Here is a 26,484-nt window from a genome sequence, read left to right on the forward strand (position 1 = left end):
TCTTGTTCCATTCTTTGCTTTCTCTTCTCTGGGTCCGTTTGCTGCACGTTTTTTCTGTATCTGCTTGTCTCCCTTTGTTGCGTCATCTTGCTGTGCCAGCTCTCTGCCGCGCACTGGCTGTCATCTCTCCACAGTGCCCAGGCCGTCAAGTCTCCACAGTGCACAGGACATCAGCTCTCCACAGCACACGGGCCAGCTTGCCTTCACAAGGAGGCCCTGGGACACGAACCCAGGGCCTCCCATATGGTAGACCGGAGCCCAACTGATTGAGCCACAGCTGCTTCTTTTTTGGAGTGTTTTTATCAAGAAGGTGTTGTATTTTGTCAAATGCCTTTTATGTATCAGTCGAAATGATCATGTGATATTTCTTCTTCAATTTATTAATATGGTGTATTATACTGATTGATTTTTTTTATGTTGAACCACACTTGCATACCTGGTATGAAGCCCACTTGATCATGATGTATAATTTTTTTGCTGTGTTTTTTGATTTGGTCAGCAAATATTTTTGGAGTAGTTTTGCATTTATATTCATTAAAGAAATTTGTATATAATTTTCTTTTTTTGTAATATCTTTATTTGGCTTTGGTTTTAGGGTGATGTTCACATCATAGAGTGAGTTTGGTAGCATTTCTTCCCATTCAATTTTTTTGAAGAATTTGAGCAAAATTGGTATTAGATCTTTAAATTATTGGTAGAATTCACCTGAGAAGCCATCTGGTACTGGATTTTTTATTTTGGGGAGGTTTTTGATGACTTTCAATTTCTTTACTTGTGATGGTTTTCTTCAGATCTTCTGTTTCTTCTAGGGTCAGTTTGAATTGTTCATGTGTTTCTAGAAGTTTGTCCATTTCATCAGTGTTGTCTAGTTTGTTGGCATACAGTTGTTTATAGTATACTCTTATGATCTCTTATATTTCTACTCGGTCGGTGGTAATGCTACTGTTCTCGTTTCTGATTTTTTTTTTCACTGTTTATGGAATTTTTATTAAAGCAAGAATTTTATAATCCAAATTAAGTTTCCTTGCTTAGTAATCAATTCTTTTATCTATTAATAAAACAGAATTGACTTCCTGAGCTATTTTCACAGTAAAGAATTTAAAAATTAAAGAAAGGAATGCTTTAAATTTTTGTACTTTGCTGAAAATTCTTTTTTCCAGGGTCTATAAAAATTAATGTTTTCATATTTTACTATTTTAAGTCAATAAGTAATCTAGAACTAGCATTATGTTTGCTAGACCTGGCATTTGTTTGGTACATAAAGTTCAAAGTTTCCTTTCCTTTTTAAATTTATTTTATATTTTGCAGTGCTTTTTTCCACAATATTTAGGTTTTCAATGTTTAGATATTTCTCTTTGGTGAAGCAAAAGTTTCTTGTTGTGTTCCCTGATCAATTTTGTTTATTTTTTTAAGATTTATTTATTTATTTCTCTCCCCTCCCCGCCCCCCACCCCGGCCCCAGTTGTCTGTTCTCTGTGTCCGCTTCTATTATTGTATTGTTGTCAGCGGCACCAGGAATCTGTGTCTATCCTTGTTGCATCATCTTCCTGCTTCAGCTCTGTGTGTGCAGCCGCCACTCCTGGGCAGGCTGAACTTTCTCTCATGCTAGGTGGCTCTCCTTACAGGGCGCACTCCTTTGCGCATGGGGCTCCCCTACCGGGGGACACCCCTGAATGGCAGGGCACTCCTTGCGCACATCAGCACTGCACTTGGGCAGCTCCACATGGGTCAGGGAGGCCCTGGGTTTGAACCGTGGACCTCCCATGTCGTAGATGGACGCTCTATCCATTGGACCAAGTCCGCTTCCCGCCTGATCAATTTTAAACAGTTGGAACACCAGTGGCACTGTTAACAGCTCGCTGGAACAGCTTCTTTAGCTTGATGGGCTTGTAGTACTGCTACAGCTTAATCTACCTTAGAATGGAAGATTCTGGAGACTCAAGCAATATGAAGAAGTTTTGAATTATCAATTTCCAACATGACAGTGATTTTACCAGCCAGAGTAGGTTGCCTGGTTTCAATAAAAGGAAAGAGCTATTCACCCAACATCTGCTTTTGCTCTTGAGGAGGGGCAGATGTCAACATGGAAGCAATAAAGGTTTCTGCCCTTGTATATGAACAACAGACTGTTGCATGGTAACTTGTGACTGTGCATTAAGATGCTGTGAGATGCTAACTCCCGCAGCATATTTATACTGTGGAATGTTGCAGACAGCAGGAGTAGCTGCAGCAGCAGCAGCTGCAAGACTTGGACCCATTGCCTTTGTTGATGTATTAACAACACGTTGTGTTGCTGTGACTCATGGAACCATGAAGAAGCTAGTTGCATAGTACTAAATGGTGTTCCAGGAACATCTGGGTGTGTAGCACTGGATGGATAGACCCAGGTGGGGAGGATGAACCCAGCTGGACTTAACTTATCGTAGAGCGTCCCCTCTATGTCAGGGTTCAGGTCCTCCACATGGAGCTAGGCCATGGGGTAGCTGGGAGTGCTGGGGTTCATCATTCATCTCCACACGGCTACCTGCAGGGGCATAGGCCACGACCTTTCCGTGAAAGGAGAGGCAATGCTGGGGCTGGGGCTGGAGCCGGGGGGAGGGGAACAGGGCAAGCATAGAGGGACAAAAAATCGATTGGAATTGAAAACTACTAAATGGCCTCAGAAAGGAGTCGATCCCCTCTTGCTGGCTGCTGGCTGAGGAGTGAGGGTGGCAGTGTCGGGTCTGGCCAGCAGAAAAGGCCTTGGTCACTTGGTTCTTCCTTGGAGCCGCTGCCGGGGCCACTGGTGGGTGGGTCAGTCTCTGCTGCTTCACCGGGTTATTTTGTAAAAGAGGAAGAAAAAAAAGTCTCCAGTGGGGGAGATGCGGATATTTTGTAAACACTTTTGGATTTTTAAAAGGATTTTTAAAGATTTTGGGGGGGATTTTTAAATAATAAATATGTGTCCCAAGCTCAGAGCACACATTGTACTCTTAGCACTTAACACTGGGGAAAAGTGACTCAATTCTGATTTTTTAATTTCTATCTTCTCGTTTTCTTTGTTAACCTAACTAAGTGTTTATCTATTTTGTTCATCTTCTCAAAGAACCAACTTTTAGTTCTGTTGATTTTCTCTCTATTTCTTTATTCTCCATTTCATTTATTTCTGCTCTAATCTTTCTTTCTTTCCTTCTATTTGTCTTGGGATTGGTTTGCTTTTCTTTTTCTAATTCCTCCAGGTGTGCAGTTAGGTCTTTGAGTTTAGCTCTTCTTTTTTTTTTTTTTTCCCCTATTATTTTTATTTATTTTTTGTCTTTCTTTTTTTAATGTTACATTAAAAAAATATGAGATCCCCATATACCCTCCCACCCCCCTCACTCCACTCCTCCCATAACAACAACCCCCTCCATCATCATGGGACATTCATTGCTCTTGGTGAATACATCTCTGAGCACTGCTGCACCACATGGTCAATGGTCCACGTTATAGTTTACACTCTCAGTGGGCCATGAGAGGACATACAATGTCCAGTAACTGTCCCTGCAGTACCACCCAGGACAACTCCAAGTCCTGAAAATGCCCCCACATCACATCTCTTCTTCCCTCTCCCCACCCTCAACAGCTACATGGCCACTTTCTCCATCTCAATGCTACATTTACTTCCACTGCTAATCACATTAGTTCCAGAATAGAGTATCAGTAAGTCCACTCTAATCCATACTCCATTCCTCCATTCTGTGGACCCTGGGATGGTTATGTCTCCTTCACCTCTGTATCGAGAGGGTGCTTAGGTTCCACTTGGATGATGGATGTAATTCTCCTGTTTGCAGTTGTAGGCACTCTTGGCTCCCTGGTGTGGTTGTTGACCTTCTTCACCTCCCTGTTAACTGGCTGGGGTAAGTCCAGTAAACCAGAGGGCAGGAGTTGCAAGTCTTTGAGGCTCAGGGCCTGGCTATCACATGGACAGTCCAGAGATTCAGGTCCCCTGAGTATACACTAAACCCCAGCGCCAACCACAGGTCCGGTAAAAGTGACAGGAGAGGCTTGTGAACAAAGATCACATCTGAGTCCAACTCCATCACACTTAGGAACACAAACTCCAAAGTAGGGCCAACTGACATTGCACTGAAGTCCATCTGCCATGACCATAGAACCTGTGGGTCTCTGTAGCCCTCAAAAGAACCAATACCTGGGGTTGTATCTACTTTAGCTGTCTCTGGGACTCTGCTGAGGTGTGTGTAAGGGCGACCCCTCTAATGACCTCCCGGCTTTTTTTTGGAGACTCATAGCCATATAAACTCATTTGTCCTTTCCCTTTCCCCCTTTTATTCAAGGTCAAAAAGCATTTTTAACTCCTGATATTACATGTAGGCTGAGATATTCTGCTGATCTGAATCGACCCTTTTATTCAAGGTCATTCTCCAGCCACATCATCAGCTGGTGCTTGGTAGTAATCCCTCGGTGCCATGGAGGCTCATCCCTGGGAGTCATGTCCCGTGCTGGGGGGAAGGCAATGCATTTACATGCTGAGTTTGGCTTCGAGACTGGCCACATTTGAGCAACATGGAGGCTCTCAGGAGGTAACTCTTAGGCACCCTGCAGCTCTAGGCCTGGTTCTTATTTCAGGCCCACAGGCCCACAAGCATAGTCATTAGTATCAAGGGCTCATTGTTGGACCATCCTTCCTTATTGGTCTTAGCCATTGCACACAGGAGATTGTTGCTGTTCCATTAGTGGGTGCGACAGAGCTCCCCTGGCCAGGAACTCAGCACTTCCCCAGCCATCGTTCCCAACTGTAACCACTATGAAAATATCCAAACATTTTTATGCACCCCGCACATATGCCCTAGAGAACTCCCTCCCAACCACGCACCCCCCACCAATAACACCCCACACCAGTATTCCTCCCCTCCCACCATCAAAACCCTCTGTGCTCCAAAACCTCCCCAAAAATTAAACCCAATATATTGCTAGGTTCCATTAATACTAAAATAGAATATAGTGATGGGTTTAGAGGTTAGCTATAGAATACATACTAATTTAGAAAAATTAAAGTAAAAATAAATTGGGGTATCAAAAAAAATTAAAAAATTAAAAAGCTTTGTTTTTGATGTTTTGCCTCTCATCACTGCAATAAGTGTTACCCTGTATGCACATTGGCAAGGCATCTTCTTCCATCTCTTCCTCAGTGTCTATGTCCTTTCTTTTTCTTTTCTTTTTTTCTCATTATTAAGCTTGTCTTCACAAAAGTTTTAAGACCACAGTAATTCGTATATACAATATATAGTATTCCCGCATATTCAACATCAGACACTTTGTCCCTTCCCCAGTAATAATCTTTTTACATGTTCATACTATATTTACTGCAACTGATGTACAGATATTGAGACAATAGCTTTCAAACAAGGTTATACTTGGGTTTACATTGTGGTTTATATTTTAGACTATACAATTTTCTAAATTTTCAATTATCTTATGTTTTACATTATGATTTACCTTTTAGCCTATAAGCCCCTATACATTTTTTGGTATAATTTAACATGTCCTATATCCATCCTTGCATAATCTTGTGGAACACTTCCATTGCCCCACAGTTACACTGATTCCACCTATTCAATACCTCTTTCCCCCTCCCTTCAGGGCCTATAGTGACAATCACTCTTCATTGCTTCAAGGGCCATGTTCAGAGGTACTTGCAACAATGTTGAGGGCTTGACATGCTCAACTACCTTAATGCATTGGGAGCCACCATTTCTCTCAAAAGAGACAATTCCCTCTATTTGAGAACATCAGTCCTCCCCCAGGATGTTGGTATACCTTCACTCTCATTGTATGGGTCTCCATCCAATGATATAACCCACTCTGACAAAATGAGCACTCATACATTCCCTAGAAGCCTGTCCTGTGTCAGTTTCTCCCCTTTAAGCATCTTAAACAGGTAACCTTCCTTATTATATTTTTTAAAAAGTTTTCTCAGCAATATACTCTCAGCCACATACCTGACGATCTCCTAAGTTCATATGTTCCCCTACCCTCTCCCTAATTTTGGGGGCCATATTACCCATCCTCCCATCCCTAGCCCCCCTCAAACTACAAAGCTCCACCTAGAGGTATCCATATGCCCCCATTTTATCCCTTCCCTGTACAAATACTTATCTCCAGCTAATCATAGATTTCACCCAGGTAGGTGTCAGCTCGCAACCTTCTTCTACCCCCCAAATTCCTTTAAGCCTATCAACCAGTCTCTAGCTCTCTGAGGCAGCTTGGTTTACTTATTTCATATCATTGAGGTCATATAGTGTTTGTCCTTCAATGCCTGGGTTGCTTCACTCAACATAAGGTTCTCAAGATTCATCCATGTTATCACATGTGTTTGTAGTATATTCGTTCTTAAAGCTGAATAGTATTCCATTGTATGTATATACCACATTTTATTTATCCATTCATCTGTTGATGGGCATTTGGGTTGATTCTAACTTTCGGCAATAGTGAACAAAGATGTTATGAACATTGGTGTGCATATATTGGTTTGTGTCCTTGTTTTCAGTTCTACTGGGTATATACCCAACAGTGAAATTGCTGGATCATATGGCAAATCTATAGCTAGTTTTTTGAGAAACCACCAAACTGTCCTTCAGAATGGCTGGATCCTTCTGCATTCCCACCAGCAGTGGATGAGTGTTCCCATTCCTCCACATCCTCTCCAGGACTTGTAGTCTTCTGGGTTTTTTTTTTCATAGCTGCCAATCTTATGGGAGTAAGATGGTATCTCATTGTAGTTTTGATTTGCATTTCCCTAATAGCTAGAGATTTGGAGCATTTTTTCATGTGCTTTTTAGCCATTTGTATTTCTTCTTTGGAGAAGTGTCTGTTTAAATCTTTTCCCCATTTTTTAAAATGGGTTGTTTGTCTTTATATTTTCAAGATATAGGAGTTCTTTATATATGCAGGATATAAGTCTCTTATCAGATATATGGTTACCAAATATTTTCTCCCATTGTGTAGTTTCTCTTTTTGCTTTCATGACAGACTCCTTTGAGGTGGAGAAAGCTTTAATTTTGAGGAAGTTCCATTTATCTGTTTGTTCTTTTGCTGCTTGTGCTTTGGGTGTGAAGTCCATGAAGCCATTTCTTATTACAAGGTCCTGTAGATGGTTCCCAACATTGCTTTCCAAACTCTTTATGGTCTTGGCTCTTATATTTAGGTCTTTGATCCATCCTGAGTTGATTTTTGTATAAGGTGTGAGTTGGTAATCCTCTTTCATTCTTTTACATATGGATATCCAGTTCTCCAGGTACCATTTGTTGAAGAAGCCATTCTCTCCCAGTTGAGAGAGTTTGGTGTCCTTATCAAATATTATATGACTGAATATATGAGGATCTATATCAGAACTCTCAATTTGGTTCCATTGGTCAGTGTGTCTATCCTTGTGCCAATACCATCCTTTTTTCACTATTGTAGCATTGTGGTATGTTTTGAAGTCAGGTAGTGTGATTCCCCCAATTTCATTTTTCTTTTTCAGTATGTCTTTGGCTATTGGGGGCCTCTTCTTCTTTCCTTTCCAAATAAATTTCATAGCTAGTTTTTCTAGTTCATTAAAGAATGCTGTGTTGATTTTTATTGGGATTGCGTTGAATGTGTATATTAGTTTTGGTAGGATAGACATCTTAATAATATTTAGTCTTCCTATCCATGAACAGGGAATAATCTTCCATTTATTTAAGTCTTCTTTGATTTCCTTGAATAGTGTTGTGTAGTTTTCTGTGTATAAGTTTTTTACATCTTTAGTTAAATTTATTCCTAGGTATTTTATTTTTTTTATTTGCTGTTGTAAATGGTATTTGTTTCTTGATTTCCTCCTCAGATTGCTCATTATTGGTGTACAGAAATGTTACTGATTTTCCCGCATTGGTCTTATAACCTGTGACTGTACTGGACTCATTTATGAGTTCTAGAAGCTTTCTTGTATAATTCTCAGTGTTTTCTATGTATAGGATTATGTCATCTGCAAATAAGGAAATTTTGACTTCTTCCTTTCCAGTTTGGCTGCCTTTTATATCTGGTTCTTGCCTCAGTGCTCAAGCAAGTACTTCTAAGACCCTGTTAAATAGAAGGGGTTATAATGGGCATCCTTGTCTTGTTCCTGATCTTAGAGGGAAAGATTTTAGGATTTCACCATTGTAAATGATGTTGGCTTTGGGTTTTTCATATATACCCTTTATCATGTTCAGAAAATTGCCTTGTATTCCTTCTTTTGCAGTGCTTTATCAAGAAAGGGTGCAGTATTTTGTGAAATGCTTTTTCTGTATCTATAGATATGATCCTGTGATTTTTTTTCCTTCAATCTGTTCATATGGTGTATTACATTGATTGATTTTCTTATGTTGAACCATCCTTGCATACCCAGAATGAATCCCACTTGGTCATGGTGTATAATTTGTTTAATGTGTTGTTGAATACTATTAGCAAGTATTTTGTTGAGGATTTTTGCATCTAGGTTCATTAGAGAAATCGGTCTGTAATTTTCCTTTCTTGTGGTGTCTTTGTTTGGCTTTGGTACTAGGGTTAATGTTGGCATCATAGAATGAGTTAGGCAATGTTCCTTCTTTTTCAATTTTTTGGAAGAGTTTTAGCAAGAGTGGCATTAGTTCTTTCTGGAATGTTTTGTAGATTTCACCTGTGAAGCTGTCTGGCCCAGGGTTCTTCTTAGTTGGTAGGTTTTTAATGACTGATTCTCTCTCTTTACTTGTGATTGGTTTGTTGAGATCGTCAGTTTCTTCTTTTTTCAATAGAGGCTGATTATGTGTTTCTAGGAATTTGTCCATTTCCTCTAGATTGTCCTTCTTGTTGGAATATAGTTTTTCAAAGTATCCTCTTATGATAGTCTTCATTTCTGTGGGGTCAGTGGTGACATCTCCTTTCTCATTTCTTATTTTGTGTATTTGCATCTTCTCTCTTTTTTTCTTTGTTAGTCTAGCTAAGGGTTTGTCAATTTTATTGATCTTCTCAAAGAACCAGCTCTTGGTTTTCTTTATCTTTTCAAGTGCTTTCTTATTTTCTATTTCATTTAGTTCTGCTCTCATCTTTGCTATTTCTTTCTTTCTTCTTCCTTTGTGATTACTTTGTTGTTTTTTTTACTAATTCCTCCAAGTGTGCAGTTAGTTCTTCAATTTTTGCTCTTCTTTTTGTTGTTTGGATTTATGGCTATAAATTTCCCTCTCAGTACTGCTTTTGCTGCATCCCATAAATTTGGTATGTTGTGTTATCATTTTCATTAATTTCAAGGTAGTTACTAATTTCTTTTGAGAGTTCCTCCTTGACCCACTGTTTTTCTAAGAGTATGCTGCTTAATTTCCATATCTTGTTGTGAAATCTGGGCCTCTGGCCCTTGCAGATTTCCAGCTTCACTCCACTGTTGTCAGAGAAATTATTTTGTATGATTTCGATCTTTCTGAATTCATTGAGACTTTCATTGTTGCCTAGCATATGGTTTATCTTGGAGAATGATCCATGTGCACTTGAGAAAAATGTATATCCTGGTGTATTTGGGTGTAATGTTCTGTATATGTCTATTAGGTCCAGCTCCTCTAATATACTGTTCCAAGTGTTTGTTTCTTTATTGATTCTCTTTTGAGATGTTCTGTCCAAAGTTGATAGTGGTGTATTAAAGTCTTCCACTACAATTGTAGAGGCATCTGTTCTTTCACTTAGTTTTTCCATTGTTTGCCTCATGTATTTGGAAGCGCCCTTGTTAGGAGCATAAATGTTTATGATTGTTTGTTCTTCTTGAAAGATTATCCCTTTCACTAATATGTAGTATCCATCTTTGTCTCTCACAATTGTGTTGCATTTAAAGTCTATTTTGTCTGATATTAATATAGCTAGTCTTGCCCTTTTTTGGTTATTGTTTTCTTGTAAAATTGTTTTCCAGCCATTCACTTTCAGCCTCCTTGAATTCCTGGGGCTAATATGAGTTTCTTGTAGACAACATATAGATGGGTCATATTTCCTTATCCAGTCTTCCAATCTATGTCTCCTAACAGGTGAGTTTTACTCATTGACATTTAGTGTTATTACTTTCAAGCAATTACTTATATTAGCCATATTTTCTTTGGATTTGTGTTTATCTTATGTTGTTTGATTTTTCCCCCCTCTTTTTGTAGTTTTAGTTGTGCTTACACTCTCCTCCAACTCTGTCTCTCCTGTTTTTTCTTTCCTCCCGCAGAACTCCCTTTAGTCTTTCTTGAAGGGCAGGTTTCTTGTTGGTATACTCTCTTAGTTTCTGTTTATCTGTGATTATTTTGAACCCTTCATCATTTTTGAATGCTACCTTTGCTGGATAGAGCATTCTTGTTTGGAAATTCTTTTCTTTTAGTATCTTGACTATGTCATACCACTGCCTTCTTGCCTCCATAGTTTCAGGTGAGAGATCAGCATTTAATCTTATGGCACCTCCCTTGTATGTGCGGTTCTCTTTTCTCTTGCTGCTTTTAGTATTTTCTCTTTGTCTTGTGCATTGAATAATTTGACAAGTATATGTCTTGCAGTAGGTTCTTTGGGATTTATGCTGTTCAGGGTGCATTGTGCTTCCTGGACATGTACATCCATCTCCCTTAATAGGTTTGGGAAGTTTTCAGCCATTATTTCCTCCAATGACCCTTCTATCCCCTTTCCCTTCTCTTCTCCTTCTGGGATGCCTATAATGTGTATGTTCGTGCGTTTTGCATTGTCATTCAGGTCCCTAAGTCCCTGCTGGATTTTTTAAATCTTTTTATCAATTAATTCTACTGTCTGTTTGATTTCAGATATACTGTCTTCCACATCACTAATTCTTTCCTCTGCCTCTTCAAATCTGCTGTTATTTGCTGAGAGTGTATTTTTTATTTCTTGGATTGTGCTATTGATCCCCATCATCTCTCTGATCTTTTTGTGCATGATCACAATTTCTTCTGTATGCTCTCCAAGTGTTTTCTTAATATGCTTTATCTCTTCCTTCACATCATTGAATTGGTCCATGATACATGTTTTGAGAGCTTTAATTACTTGTTCGATGTTCCACTTCTCTTCCTGGTTTTTAGTTTGTTCATTGTATTGGGCCATGTTTTCCTGATTATTGGTATGGTCTGTAGTTTTTTGGCGCTGTCTGGCCATTTCCTATCCCAAGGCATTTAGCTAAATTGGGTTTCTCACCAGATTTGCCTCTTCTCTATTCCTAGGCTCTCCCCAAGTCAGCTAATATCTCCTCCAAACTCAATAAAAAAGGGGGGGGGCAGAAAATTGAACCTGCACTCCTTGGCCCCTCTGCACCTCCCACCTAAATTCTCCCACTTCCAAAATTAGTCCACATCTGGAGGAGTAGGGCAATGCCAGATTTCCGGGAGTGCTCGGCTCGGGAAACAGAGGCCTGGGAGAATGCGGACTCGGGGTATTTAGCATGGGCCATGGGGGTTCAGGGGACACAGGCTTGGAGTTCACACGTTTGGGGGACACAGGGCTTGGAAACTCCGCCCCACGTCTGGCAGTTCTCAGTGAACACCGCGACTCTTAGCCCTAGGTGGGGAGGGATTTACCTTCCCATGGCTTACACTTTCGGTATTAAAAACCCGCAGTTCTACCTTGAGCAAACACCAATTCTCCTGCAGTCTTGCCAGATCGATGTTCAGACACCTCCCGCCCTGCAGGTTCCCAAAACAGCCTGCTCCGGTAGGACTCCATCACCACATAGCGGGTCTTTTGTAAGAGAGATGACGACAGTGTACTTACTCAGACGCCATCTTCTGCTCTTCTTTTTTAATATAAACACTGAGAGCTATACATTTCTGTCTCAGCGCTGTGTTTGCTGTGTTCCATAAGTTTGGTATATTGTGTTCTCATTTTTATTTGTCCTTAGGTATTTATTGATTTCTCTTGCATTTTGTTCCTTGTGTAATTATTTCAGAGTGTATTGTTTAATATCCATATATTTGTGAATTTTCCCACTTTACAACTTTATTCCATTATGATAGAAAAAGTGTATAATTTCAAAGTTTTAAAATTTATTGAGATTTGACTTATGTCCCAACATATGGCCTATCCTGAAGAAAGATCCATGAACATTTTAGAAGAATGTGTATCCTTCTGTTTTGGAGTGTAATGCTCTATAAATGTTAGGTCTAGTTTATTTATCATATTATTCAAGCTCTCAGTTTACTTATATATCCTCTGTCCAGATGTTCTATCTAATGCTAATGGTGGAGTGTTGAAGTCTCCAGCTATTATTGTAGAGGTGTATGTTTCTCACTTCAATTTTGTGAGTGTGAAATACATTGCTCATGTATTTTTGTGCACCTGTTAGGTGCATAAATATTTGTAATTATTGCTTCTTCTTGGTGAATTGCCCCCTTTATTAATATATACTAACCTTCTTCATCTCATATAACAGTTTTGCCTCTAAAATCTGTTTTACCTGATGTTAGGATTACTATATTTGCTCTTTTAAAGTTGCTATTAGGGGAAGTGGATATAGAGTGTCCACCTACCATATAGGAGGTCCAAGGGTTTGCTATCCAGGACCTCCTGGATGGTGTGGTGTGCTGATCCACATGCAGTGCTGCTGTGCGCAAGGAGTTCTGGCCCATGAACGGATGCCCCCGTGCAAGGAGTGGCTCCTGCACAAGGAGAACCACCCCACACAAAACTGCAGCCCACCCAGGAGTGGTGCCACATACATGGAGAGCTGACATGGCAAGATGATGCAACAAAAAGAGACACAGATTTCCAATGCTGCCTGATGAGAATACAAGCGGACACAGAACATACAGTTGGGGGTGGTGGTGAGGAGAAATAAATAAATCTTTTTAAAAAATTTTAAATGTTGCTATTAGCATGGAATATCTTTTTTCGACCCTTCACTTTCAGCTTGATCGTGCTCTTGAGTCTAAGGTGAGTCTCGTATAGACAACAAATAGGTGACTCATGTTTTTTATCTAGTCTATGTCTTTTAATTGGGGAGTTCAGTCCATTAACATTCTTTGTTACTACTATAAAGGCATTATGTATTTCGTCCATTTTATCACTTGACTTTCTGTTGTCATGTCTTAGTATTGCCTGCCTTTTAGCCCTTTCAGTTTCTTTTACTCATGTTTTTCATTTCTACACTCTTCTCCAGTTTTCTTTCCCTTGTCTTTTCCTTTCAGGCTGTAGCACACCCTTTAATATCTCTCTTGGTAACATACTTTCTATTTTGTTTTTTTTGGTTTTTTTGTCTGTAAAGACTTTAAACCTGCCTTCATTTCTGAAGGCCAGATAAAGCATTCTGAGCTGGCAGTTTTTCTCTTTCAGGACCTTAAATATATTGTACCACTGCCTTTTTGCCTCCGTGGTTTCTGATCTTAGCCTTATTGAGTGTTCCTTGTAAGTAATGTAGTGCTTTTCTCTTGCCGCTTTCACAATCCTCTCTTTATCTTTGACCTTTGACAATCTGAATACTAGATGTTTCAGAATAAGTCCATTAGATTTTTTCAGTTTGGGGTACCTTGTCCTTCTTCAGTATTGATATTCATGTCTTTCACAAGGTTGGAAAATTTTCAATCGGTATTTCCTCAGATATTCTTTCTACCCTTTTTCCATTCTTTTTTCCTTCTGGGACACCTATAATGCATATGTTTGTGCATTTTTGTGCTTGTCGTTCAATTCCTTGAGACCCTGTTTAACTTTTTGCATTCTTTTCTATCTGTTCTATAATTTCAAGTTCAAATGCTCTGTCTGCAAAAGTATTTTTGTCTTTTCTTAGCTAGGGGTCTGTTCTTCCTTGTCAATATAATTAGAGCATTTGTACATTTCTTTATTAGATAGAAGTCTGTCTTCATCAGAAAATTCCTGATAAGGTCATTTTTGTTTATTTCTTCCATTTTTTGTTGTGTGATTGGATAAATTACTATTTAATTTTAATCTATACCTCAAGCTTTATTCCCTTTTAGAAGTATTCACCTTTGGCTCATTGCTTCTCTTCTCTGCATTTTCAACAAATTTTGCTTTCCTAAATTTTGTCTTTATTCAGCATTCCACTTAGAGCTGTGGCCCAATGAAGGGTCAAATCAGGGATACCTAGAACCTGAAGTAGCAAAGGAAATTTAGTAAGATAGAATCTGGTAGCAGTCACTAAGTGGAGGCCTACCTAAACAGGCAGTAAACATTAGGGTGGGTCAGGAGTAGATAATCATTGGACATTACAGTGTGGTGGTCTGAAGCTGTATTTACCCCAAAAAATGTGTTCTTAAACCTAATCCATTCCCTGTGGGTGTGAACCCATGTAAGTAGGACCTTTTGATGAGGTTGCTTAATTTAAGGTGTGGCCCACCTCAATCAGGATGGGTCTTAATCCTATTACTGTAGTCCTTTATTTAAGCAGAATGAAATTCAAACATAGGAAGGGAAAGCCACAGAAGGCGGAGCCAAAGTTGAAATCAACAACCCAGAAGAGAAGGGAGAGGCCAGAAGAGGCCACCATGTGCCTTGCCATGTGACAAGCAAAGGACCAAAGATCACTGGCAGCCAGCCCCAGAACACCAATCTTTAGGAGGAAAGTGTTGCCTCAATGACACCTTGATCTGGACTTTCTTTTAGCCTCAAAACTGTGAGCAAATAAATTCCCATTCTTTCACATTTCCTGGTATTTGTTTGAGCAGCCAGGAAGCTAAAAACATAGGAATTGGATGGAACCTGTTAATCCAAGGATATCTAGGAGCAGACAGCAAGCAAAATTCCAAGGGGTAAAGTGATCAGCCAACACAGAAGACACATCATAAAATAATGTTCTATTTTCAGCAGATATTTATGGAATGTTTTTGATGTGACAGAGTTAAGGTTCAGAACTCTAAGCCCAAGTTAACTGATAGCACCATACTGGTCAAGAGAAAGAACGAGTTTAGAAATCTGCACTTTTTCATTAGTGAACTGTATATCTGGGTAGGTTAACTCTTTTTGAGATTCTGTTTTCTCATATGAAAAGTGGGGATATACTACCTTGGAACTGTGAGAAATAAAGCATAAATATTTGTAGAGAGTTTATCTCTGTGTCTAGCATTTCGTAAGTATTCAAAAGAATGTAGCTGCTATTGCTCCTAATTTCGGCAAACGTATAAATAAATGTGATTTGGCAGTTACTTATTTTCAACATATCATTGTTCTTATAACCATTAATATCCATAACATGCAGTACTAAACCCTTGATTTAATTCTCAAAATTTAGAATGCCTAAAAGAAAATATACATTTACTTGTCATAAATTTGCACAGCTATCTTTAGACAAAACTCTGTCACCTTACTGTTATCAACTCATGTTTATTTAAAACTCCAGTTAAGAGCTATATATCTTTGTTTAATAAAAGAAAAATTTTTCATAGATAAAAATCCTTCAAAACATAAGTCTATATGGGAGGAAATAAGAAAAAGAATCCTTAGAGGTGAAAAAGTTGGCGATCACTCAATTCATAATCTCTGCTATTTTTTTTACCTACTATATGGTAGTTCCAAGAATTGGACATCGCTTTTAAACATGGTAATTACCATGAAAGTTACAGAAAACTTTCTTCAATATCCTTGCTTCCTCTGTGATCTTCACCAGAAAACTCACCATGTTTTTATGTACCAGTTCCTAGGAAGTCTATTTTTATACTTAATTGACCCTCTTCTTCCTCCTTGCTTATCTGGTCACCTGCTGTGGAATGTAAGCAGTTTTTAAAGTGTCCAGTATTGAATGTAAGGGCTAAAAAATGTTGGCTTTCAGGAATATTTTTCAGTCACAAAGCATCGAGAAAGGAAAATAAGTAATAAATATTCATAATTCAAAATAAATCCTCTTAGTAAGCCTCCATACAGGAAGTAAGTTACAGTGTGGAATAATATAAAACTTATGGCATAGAATATATAGTCACACTGTAATAGTAACTTACTACATAATATTAAACCATATTTTTTCAAAAAATTAATCAGCCAAATTATATTCAGCCCATAAAAGTAATAAATAAGTAGCATCAAGGAATACTGCCCCTCTGCTGAGGATTTTAAGCACCAGACCACTGATGACTCCAAAGGACATTTTCATTTTAACTGGCATTTTTATAGTATAAATATATTATCCTTGTTGTGTCATTCATTCTTTTTTTTTTTAAGTTTTCTTCCTTTCTTTCTTTCTTTCTCTCCCCTTCCTCCCCCTACCCCCCACCCCCCATTGTCTGTTTCTGTGTCTATTTGCTACGTCTTCTTCTTTGTTCGCTTCTGTTGTTGTCAGCGGCACCAGAATCCGTGTTTCTTTTTGTTGTGTCATCTTGTTGTGTCAGCTCTCTGTGTGGGCGGCGCCATTCTTAGGCAGGCTGAACTTTCTTTCGCGCTGGGCGGCTCACCTTATGGGGCACACTCCTTGTGCGTGGGGCTCCCCTACTCGGGGGACACCCCTGCATGGCAGGGCACTCCTTGCGTGCATCAGCACTGTGCATGGGCCAGCTCCACATGGGTCAAGGAAGCCCAGGGTTTGAACGGTGGATGCCCTAACCACTGGGCCAAGTCCGCTTCCCTCATTCATTCTTTTAGCTCATAGGCCATGTTAAAAAAAAATAAAAATTTGTATTCTAATCCTAATGGGAAGTGGGTCTCTGCTGGAGAGATACAAGTACAGTAATTTAAAAAGTAATTGACCTGGGAAGTAGCTGTGGCTCAATCAGTTGGGCTCCCATCTACAATATGGGAGGCCTTGGGTTTGTATCCCAGGGCCTCCTAGTGAAGGCAGGTGTAGCAGTTTGATATAATTGATGAATTCCAAAAAGAAATATTGGATTATGTTTGTAATCTAATCTGTACCTTGGCATGATTGAGTTGTCATTAGGGTGTGGAGTCCCCACCCAGTCCCCACCCCTTGGCATAAAAGGCATTGCAAAGGAAAGAGTTGGAGCTTTTGATGTGAGAGTTTTTGATGTTGGAGTTTGATGCTGAAGCCTTAAGATGGAACCCTGGGAAGTAAGCTCAACAGAGGAAAGAGAAGCCAGCCCAAGGAAGAGAGGAATGCTGAGCCCAGGAAGAAACAAGTCCTGGAAAGAAAGGAACCTTGAACCCAGAGAGAAGCAAGACCCTGGAAGGAAGGAACCCAGGAAGCCTGAACCCTCTCAGCCATCTTGCTCCAAATAGACTTTGGTGAGGGAAGAAAGTTATGCTTTATGGCATGGTATCTGCAAGCTCCTACCCCAAATAAATACCCTTTATAAAAACCAACCAGTTTCTGGTATTTTGCATCAGCACCCCTTTGACTGACTAATACAGCAGGCTTGCCCGCAAGTGCCGCACAGTGCCACCTGACACGCAAGCACCACAGACAGCCGACTCAGCAAGGTGATGCAACAAAAAGGGAGACAAGTAAAAACACAGAAGAGCACACAGCAAATGGACACAGAGAGCAGACAAGCAAGCCACAAAGTGGGGGGGGGGGGCTAAATAAAAATAAATATAGACACACAGCGATTGGACACAGAGCAGACAGCAAGCGAGCCCAAGGGGGGAGGGAATAAAATTTTTAAAAATTTTTAAAAATTTAAAAAAGTAATTGATCTCTCAACCTTAGTGCCATTTTGCTAGAAACCTCCACACCATAAGAGCCAAATGGAGGAAGAAACGAATACTCAGGCTGAAGAGCAAAGGAAGAAAGATGAGGCAGAGGTCCAATAAACCATTAGCATGTGCACCCATGGAGGTGAAGGGAGCAGGAATATGGAATGCAAGAGATGCTGGACAAGCCACAACTGAAAAACATAAATGACCAATTTTTACCTCAAAAAAACAAAAAACAAAACAAAAAAAACACTGGAAAAGGCAGTGTTCAATTTAAAAGCTTATTAGATACAAGAAATTAGACTATCAAGGAAACAGAACTGAGGTGTTTGCCCATGGAATTTTCAAATCAAACATAAATACTCATTTTTAGGTTTGCTCAACAGTTTTCTGTAGGTTGGATAAGAAGTAATTGAAGATACTTAAAACAAGGTCATCACTTTGCATGTTGTTTAGTATTACCATTCTGTAAAAACTGGTTATACTTCTTTATCTCTTTTCTAACGACATTCATAAGTCATGATTGGGCAGTAGAATTGCTTTAACACAGTTACCTTAAATAATTCTTCAACACTAGTTCACAACACTTCTGCTTACTGCAATTCTAAAATGAAATAGCTACTTGTGACAGGTATGTGTAGTGTTTGGTGTCCAATCAAACATAAAAGCTAGCCTGAAAAAAATATTCACCATGTCAGGCCATTTTCTATGTCTGTTGAGTTCTATTGAAATCCGTTTTTCCTTTTGATCCTTGGTGTTTTACTCAATTAGGTATTTTAAAATAAGATTAAAAAAAAAAGATTTAAAAAAATCAATTCAGATCCCAGTTCAACTCCTCATTAGACTATTTTTATCAGTTGAGGCACGTAATAAAAGAAAAAAAAAGATAACAGATTTTTAGTTTCAAGCCCTTGTGTTACATTATTTTATTATTTTTTAAAATATGTTTTTTATTTATTTTAAAAAGATACATAGATCACACAGAATGTTACATTAAAAAATATAAGAGGTTCCCATATACCCCACTCCCCACACCCCCCACTCCTCCCACATCAACTTCTCTTATTAGTGTGGTACATTCATTGCAATTGATGAATACATTTTGGAGCACTGCTACACAGCTTGGATTGTAGTTTGCATTGTAGTTTACGCTCTCTTCCAGTCCATCCATTGGGTTATGGCAGGATATATAATGTCCTGCATCTGTCCTGCAGTATCATTCAGGACAATTCCAAGTCCTGAAAATGTCCCCATAACACACCTCCTTTTTTCTCTCCCTGCCTTCAGCAGCTCCAGTGGCCACTATCTTCACATCAATGATATAATTTCTTCTGTTGCTAGAGTCATAGTAATTCTATAGTAGAATACTAGTAAGTCCATTCTAGTCCATATTTTACTACCTGTATTAGTCAGGGTTCTCTAGGGAAACACAATAACAAGGGACATCTGTCGATAGTAAGAGATTTATCAGAGTCCCCCATGCAGCCGTGGGGATGCACAAGTCCAGATTCTACAGGCAGGCTGCAACCAGGAGCTCCGATAAAAGTCCAGTGAAGATTCTTGATGAGTTCTGGGAGATGTTGGCTGTCCAAAGACGAGATGGGAAATTCTCTGTCAATGCTGAAATCACTTCCCCTTTTAAGGGATTCAACTGATTGGGTTAAGCATCACTCTTTGCTGATGGCAATCTCCCTGACTGATGTAATTAGAACCAGCTATCTATGATTTATCACTGCAGTAAAGTCAATGGTGACTTAAGTCCATAAATGCCCTTGTATTACAGTTAGCCCAGTGCTAGCTTGACCAAACAACTGGGCACAGTTACCTGGCAGAGTTGACACGATAGCCGAACCATCACACTCCCCAATCCAGAGGTCCCTGGGATGGCTGTGCCCACTTCACTTCTCAATTAGTGGGGGCTTCAATTCCACATGGCTGATGAATGGGAGTCTCCTGCCAGTAGCTGTAGAGTCTCTCGGTTCCTTGCTGTGGTGGTACATTATTTAATTCTCACAATAGCTTTAGGAAAAAAATAGGAAATATATTATTACCATAATTTACCAGTGACAAATCTGAGGGTCTGAGTGATTAAGTGACTTACCCAGGTAGAAGACTAGTCAAGTGCATATACATCTTACTGTGTAACAGTAAACAGTATTCACATTTTACTGAGATTATCATCATTTGTGGAGATTAATACATCATAACTTTATGACCAACAAATACATAATTATACCAAAATTATTATTAATAATGGTATATGCTGTGCATATAAGTATATAAATAAATTTACCCAGTTATTTTGCTTTATAGTCATTGTTTATGAACATTTCATTAAATATGTGGTGATGGGGGAAAAATGATATTCCTGGGAGGTGAGAAGAATCTCTGCAAGAAAAAGTTACTCCAGGCCCACCAGGGGAGAGCTTTCAGACCAAGTGGATTGAAACAGTAGCCCTGTCTCAGCAGAGATTGACATGAGAATTTCCTTGATCATGATTGAAAGCTATGAGCATTTCCAATGAATTTGGTGTCTTTTGAAGATTTCTGCTTCTAGAAGGTATACAGGAAGAAGTATGCTTTTTTAAAAATTGATATATTACTATTCTATTAGCCAAACAGTTTTTGGTGCTGCAGTTTTGGTATATCTAACCCATATCATTGAAGCATTTAATCAGATTTTTAGTATCTCTAAGTATTTAAAATAGGATTTCCTGCTATCTCACATTCTAGAGAGTCCCCTGTATTCCAATAACATATTGCTGCCTGATCTTACCATTTAACCCAATAAGTTATGAAAATATTGCAGTCACATACTAGCTTTCTAAAGTATTATTAATCTTATTAATTACCTCAGTACGTAGGTTTTTCTTGGTGTCTACTTAATCACTATATTTTGAAATATATATTACACAGCTCTGACTCCAGAATTCAGAAGAAAAAAGCTGAAGAGAGGAGTTTACAGCTTTAAGGCCTGAGGAGCTTACAGCTTTTAATATAAATTGTTCCCAGAATCCATGTCACAGCTCCTTATATGGTGCTGCTCTTTTCCCTCTTGGTTGCTGTGACAACGGCAGCACTGCACCATTCATCAACTCTAGACCTGGGCTGCATTGCTAGTCTTCCCTGTTACTCCTGAATGTTAAGAAGAACATCCGTGAATCATTCACTCTGTTAACACTGCGCCATTAGAAGTCTAAGAAACAGCTCTTCCAGCAATTTGCTCTAACAGAAGGGTGAACTTAACTGCGCCACAGAGAAAATTTGTATAAAAATATTTAATTTTTCCTAAGGGAATCATGCGATCTATATTTGGTGCAGTATTATGAAAGGATAAGCCTGTGCCAAGCAATCTAATGAAAAGAACTCCGTCTGTGTAATCATTAGCTGTTCAAAACAAAACCACATTGCTTCTCTGGATATAAAAAGAAGCAGGTGAGGTTGTTAGGGGTTCTAAGCCCCTTTGGGAGTATCTCTTGTGCTTTGGGACCATTAATCAACATCTGCTCTAAGAAGTATCACCTGTAACGCACAGTAAGTTCTGGGCACTGTGAGGACCTGGCTGGAGAAGACTGAAGTGTGCATCATTACTGTCTTGTTAAGTCTGATAACAACATAACCAGTGAATATGAAGCCTTTCAGGTTTTCAGGGGCAAAGCCTGTATAGTATTGACTAATGAGGAAGAAAAAACTAAATCCTGTGAGTATGATGAGTAGAGAATTTGTGTGTTACATGAATATCTGAGCTAAAAGGCCTATTTTAAGCTTTGTAGAAAAAGAAATGCATCCTAAGAGAATGCGACACTTAGTTTTCAGGAAAGCCATTAAGAAACTGTCATTAGGCACATTTACTTTTAAAATATGTGTTCTTTTACTTCATATTTGTATATTGGTGTATGAACCTTTTAAAAGAGATTCACACTTTAAAAAGAGAATGTTTCATTGCAAAGAAGGTTATTAGATAAATTTTAAATGTAAATATGAAGATTAGATAGTCTTTTTTTGTTAAGATCGTGGTTCCAGAATAGATTTCTATTTACTATTGCAATGAACTTATAAGTAAAATACCTTTTTTAAAAAATGATAGTCTAGAAACCTAGAATTGGGTAAGTATGCTTCCTTAATACATGAAATCTCTATTATCTCATTAACTGGAGTACTTACAAATGGGTGTCTTGCATAGTTTAAGAATTATTTTTTGAAAACTTGATATTATTGCTAGCTATGTTGGTTTAAATGGTCTATTCTCCAAGTTCTGTTTAGGCTAAATTAGAGAATATCCCTTCTTACTGTATTTTTAGGGTATTTGATAATTATCAATGTAGGATAAATTGAATTTTCTGATTGAATTTTCTCAGATGACTTTATCCATTTTCTTGCTTTTAATTATTCTCTCCTTTTAGTTCTTCAGCTAACCATAGTAACTTTTGATTTTATTTTGTCATTACTAACTTGATTTCTAGTCTTCCATTTTTGAGTCTTTTACCTTTATATGTATACATTTGACTTTGCTGAATGTTTATGAAACCCTTAAATAGGGAGAAGTAATATATTAAAATACAATGAACATGTTGATCACTTATCTTTATGGTGATATATTGCATTAATGAAAAAATTTTGCTTCTCAAAAGCCTGAAATTAATAGATTAAATGAATTAAATATTCACATTCTAACCATTGATATGCAGGTTAAGAAACTGTAGCTGTTCAAATTCATGAATGTTTAATAACTGTGGACATTGTAAGTGAGCATTTTTTTTCACTAGTCTCTCCTCACAAAGGTATATGCACAAAGGGTTTTGTATTCTGTTATCTTTAAAACCATAATTCTTGTTAATAGTAGCAAAGACTGATTTAAGCCTTTTTAATAAATGTAGTATATTAAATCACAGCCTTACTCATTTTTCAAGCAACCTTCCTTGGCACATCTTTTGATATTTTTTTATATTTGGGCCTTAGCCTCCTAGATATATTTCTGAAGGTTGTATATAAACCTATTTGTTTGTAAATTGGCTAATTTAAAATCTGCTAAGGAAGCTCACTATTTTAAGAAATTCTGCAGTAAATTTCTTTTATAATAATTCCTATTAAGTTGATTTGGTGAATTTGTATTTCGTGTTTTTTTAAAAAGTCATCTGGTTTATTTCATTGAAGATTCAAGTTGCAGTTCAGTAACCGCCAGCTGTCTATGAAAAAAATTCTCTCTCATGGTTTGGAATTATAGTTCATCCCCTCAGTTTCAAAATGGTTTGACATCTTCAGGTTTACTCTCTGAAATCCTTTAAAAAATCCTTACGGTATTATTCAAATATTTTAATAGTATATAGAATAACGTATAATTGATAGTACGTGATGCTTTTATTGGGGAGGAAATGTGCTAGTGAATAAATAATAAAAAGCATATAAACAGCTCAATTTTTATTTTCCTGTTTTCATTAACTAAATCTTAAACATTCCATTTTAATAATACTCCTGAGTGCTGCTTATTATTATTTCTAGAAATAGGTGTCTAATTCCTGACAGGACCTATATTAAGGCTGAAAGTTTCACATTTGTTATAAATTATTTTAAAAGAGTAGCTCCTAATTATTTTTTCCATTGGAATCAATCATAATATTTCAGTGATAAATTTGTGTTCTCTGTCACCCCAACATCATATAGTAAAACTTTATAATGGTGAGAAATGGTGAAATGTACCATTTTTTGCCACTTATGTAAGATTTGCAGTTTAGGACAGATTAGCCCCTCTGGGTTTTATCTTTTATAAAATTAATGAAATAACATACTTTTGGAAAGTCATTGTAAGCATTAAAAATAATAATTGATGTAAACCATCTAGGACAGTACTTGACACGGAGGAAGCAGTCTCTGTGTGTTAATTCCCTTTTCTACCCTTTCTTTCCACCAGCCTATCAATGCTTCATAGACTTTTCCCTGGGAATACTTTTAGGGCAGAGGAATTTGAATGCATACTAAAGGAGTCTGGGATGTAACTAAAGTGGCATCCAAAAACAAATCTGGAAATTTCTTGAAAGTTTCTGTTTTTTCTGCATTCTCACTTGTTTTTATTTTATAATAAAAATATCTCAAAAAATCTTTTAGTGAAACTCTTCAGGAAGATGTGCCATATTTTCTTCTATAAATATGCATACCTCAACACAGAATTACCTATCTCTATTCTCCAGCTTAAGACATACTGTTTAGATTGCCTGGTCTAATACCATTCTTAGGAACTAGAGATCCCGAGATAAAAGAAACATGTTTTCTCTGGAGAAAACCATTGGTGGTATCAAGAGATAGGAGTGAAAAATGAATCTGGTTGATTGTGATGTCAGAAGTAAAGAAGGATGATGGAGAAACTTAACAACTCACATTAGCATTTTTAAGAAGTCTGAGAAGTCTTACAATACAGGAACCTTTTAAATTATTTTATCTAGCATCTCTAAAATTTATTTGGCCATGGAGCCCTTTTTATATTTCTTACATGACCTCTACAATAAGAGTTCCAAGGAGCACACTTTGGGAAGTATGTCATCACCACATTATTCACTGCAATCTGTGCTCTTATACAAAATGACATTTAAAAAGATTGTAGCTTTCTCAACCTCCATTCAGCTTAGCCAAAGGTAGTTATATCATTTAGAAGGAAAGACAAATGGGAAACTGTGCAGAACAAAGTTTGACAGCAGTCATCACAGCTCTCCAGAAGACTATGTAAAAGGTACATTTTACTCTAAAATTTCCTAGGTAACTTGCCCTTAAATAGTTGAAAGAATAGTGTATTATTTAAATGAGAAAAGATTATACTTATCATGTGGATTAGAAAGTAAAATGATTAAAGTGACATGAGTAAAAACTTGGAGGCAAGAGGGTGCAGGGTATATTCAAGGGGTAAATAATCAGTTTATCTGCAACAGGTTTCAGGAAAGGATGCTGTGGAAAAGAAACTGGGAAGGAAACCTTTGGGGCAATGACCACCTAAGATGGTAGCAGTAGAAAAGTAGCGCAAAGAGAAGATTTTGGAGCAATAAACAAATTGGTAAATGACTAGTTATAGAATCCAGGAAGATGGAAGATCCGTGAAAGAGGATTCCAAGATATTAAGAATGGGAATTGATGGCTTCATTAATAGGAATGGAGAGATTAGAAGGACAAAGCTAGTTTTGAGAAGATGATAGCGCAGGGTATTACACGTTTTTTTGTTGTTTTTTTCAAAGGTATCAGGGGCAGGGATTAAACCCAGAACCTCATATGTGGGAAGCCAGCACTCAATCATTGAGTCATATTGGCATCCCTGAGTTGGTTTTTCCATTTATTTTGTTTATTGTTTGTTTTTGGTTTTTCAGGAGGCACCATGAGCCGAACCCAAGACCTCCCATGTGGGAGGCGGTACTCAAATCGCTTGAGCCACATCTGCTCCCAAAACCAGGATATTAGAGTGGAAATGTGGTTCCAAGTAATTTAAAAAGAAGTAAGATTTTAAAATAAAAATTTGGAAGTTACACCCATAGTGGAGTATAGCTAAAGCTATGAGTAGGTGAAATATCTTAGGAATGAGAATTAAATAAATCAGCCAAAAAGGGGAAGTGAACATTTCATGAGCATTTTCTAGGCATTTTCACGTTAACTCATTTTATCTTCCCTCTGGTACTCTGAATTAATATGAAGAAAATAAAACATATCAGGTTAACCATTAAATAATTTAAACACATAAGAGGTCAGAATTCCAACTTAGGTCTTCCTCTAATTTCATTACCGCTCTCAGGGCATCAAGAACTAACCCTTAAAGAATACCCACTGAAGGGACCGAAAGAGTAAAACCATGTTAAAAGACAGAGTTGAATAAGGAGAAGTTTGAAAGATATTGAGAGAACAAAGGTGGTGTAACCATTACAAAAACTGAGGTTTAGGAGAGTTTTAGAGATTATTTCATCACTACTTTAAAATTTGCAGAGGTCTAGAATACAAACTGATAAAGGGCCATGAATCTGTTTTTCTTATGTACTCTGCTTTTTGGATGTCTTGAACCATAGTCCAAAGTCTTAACTTCAATAGTAAGCATTAAGCGAATATTTGTATTCTGTTTCTTTAAAGAGGAGAAAGGGAAAGAATCTACCTAAAGCTGGCAGGAGTGGAGATGGGAGAAGGGAGCATCTAAGGAGAAATTTGCCAGCCAAATACACTTTTTAGACTTGATTGTTTTTTGGTATGTTATATGTAGTCACATGTAGGACTCTCCAGGACTTTTGAAGATAAGCGTATTCCTTTCCCCTGTTTAGCATCCTCACCTACTTTTCCCACTTTTGTTGCAACATAGGTATTTTGAGACATTAAATTTTTTTTTTAAACTAGGGCATTTTGGGGGTTTTGTTTCTGTTTTGGGAGACATTTTATATTTTGATGAGGGTGAGAGTCATTTAACAAAACCTATGGCCATTATTCAGCTTCTTATGAGTGGTGTAGCTCTTCTCAGGCGTCATACTATGTCCCTTCATATAAAATACTGCTCAGCCAGATCACTTGCCACTTTTAGGATCTAAGTATTCTTTTCAAAATCCATACCTTTCAAAAGAAAAGTCATCAATCACTTTTAGCTGACTTCATTGACATTAATATTTTATATAAAAATAATACAAAAGGTCATATACTCCAAAACTTTGACAGAGATAGGATTTCTTATCCTTTTCTAATTTATTTTTTATGCTTGGTCATTTTTTTTTAATTCCCTCCCCCCTTGTGACTTGCTTGCTATCTGCTCTTCTGTGTCCATTTGTTGTGCGTTCTTCTGTGTGTCTGTATTTTTATTTATTTCCCCTGCTCCCTTTGTGGCTTGCTTGTTATCTGTTCTCTGTGTCCATTCACTGTGTGTTCTTCTTTGTTTTTGTTTGTTTGTTTTACATCATCTTGCTGACTTAGCTCTCCGCAGCA

The 26,484-nt window shown here is 37.9% G+C and overlaps 1 protein-coding gene across 14 annotated transcripts in view; it reads left to right on the forward strand.

The window, feature by feature from the left end:
* TANC2 (tetratricopeptide repeat, ankyrin repeat and coiled-coil containing 2) overlaps positions 1–26,484 on the forward strand; it is a 593,508-nt gene that overhangs the window by 286,062 nt on the left and 280,962 nt on the right. The window contains exon 1 of one of the 14 annotated variants that reach the window (XM_058284499.2): positions 21,109–21,256. The exons of the other annotated variants lie outside the window; for them this stretch is intronic. The gene's annotated coding sequence lies outside the window, so the exon portion shown is untranslated. Of the gene's footprint in view, positions 1–21,108; positions 21,257–26,484 lie in introns of those variants that run through there. 14 annotated transcript variants of the gene reach the window in all.

The sequence above is a fragment of the Dasypus novemcinctus genome, chromosome 21 (genome assembly GCF_030445035.2).
Source record: "Dasypus novemcinctus isolate mDasNov1 chromosome 21, mDasNov1.1.hap2, whole genome shotgun sequence".
NCBI classification, from domain to species: Eukaryota; Metazoa; Chordata; class Mammalia; order Cingulata; family Dasypodidae; genus Dasypus; species Dasypus novemcinctus.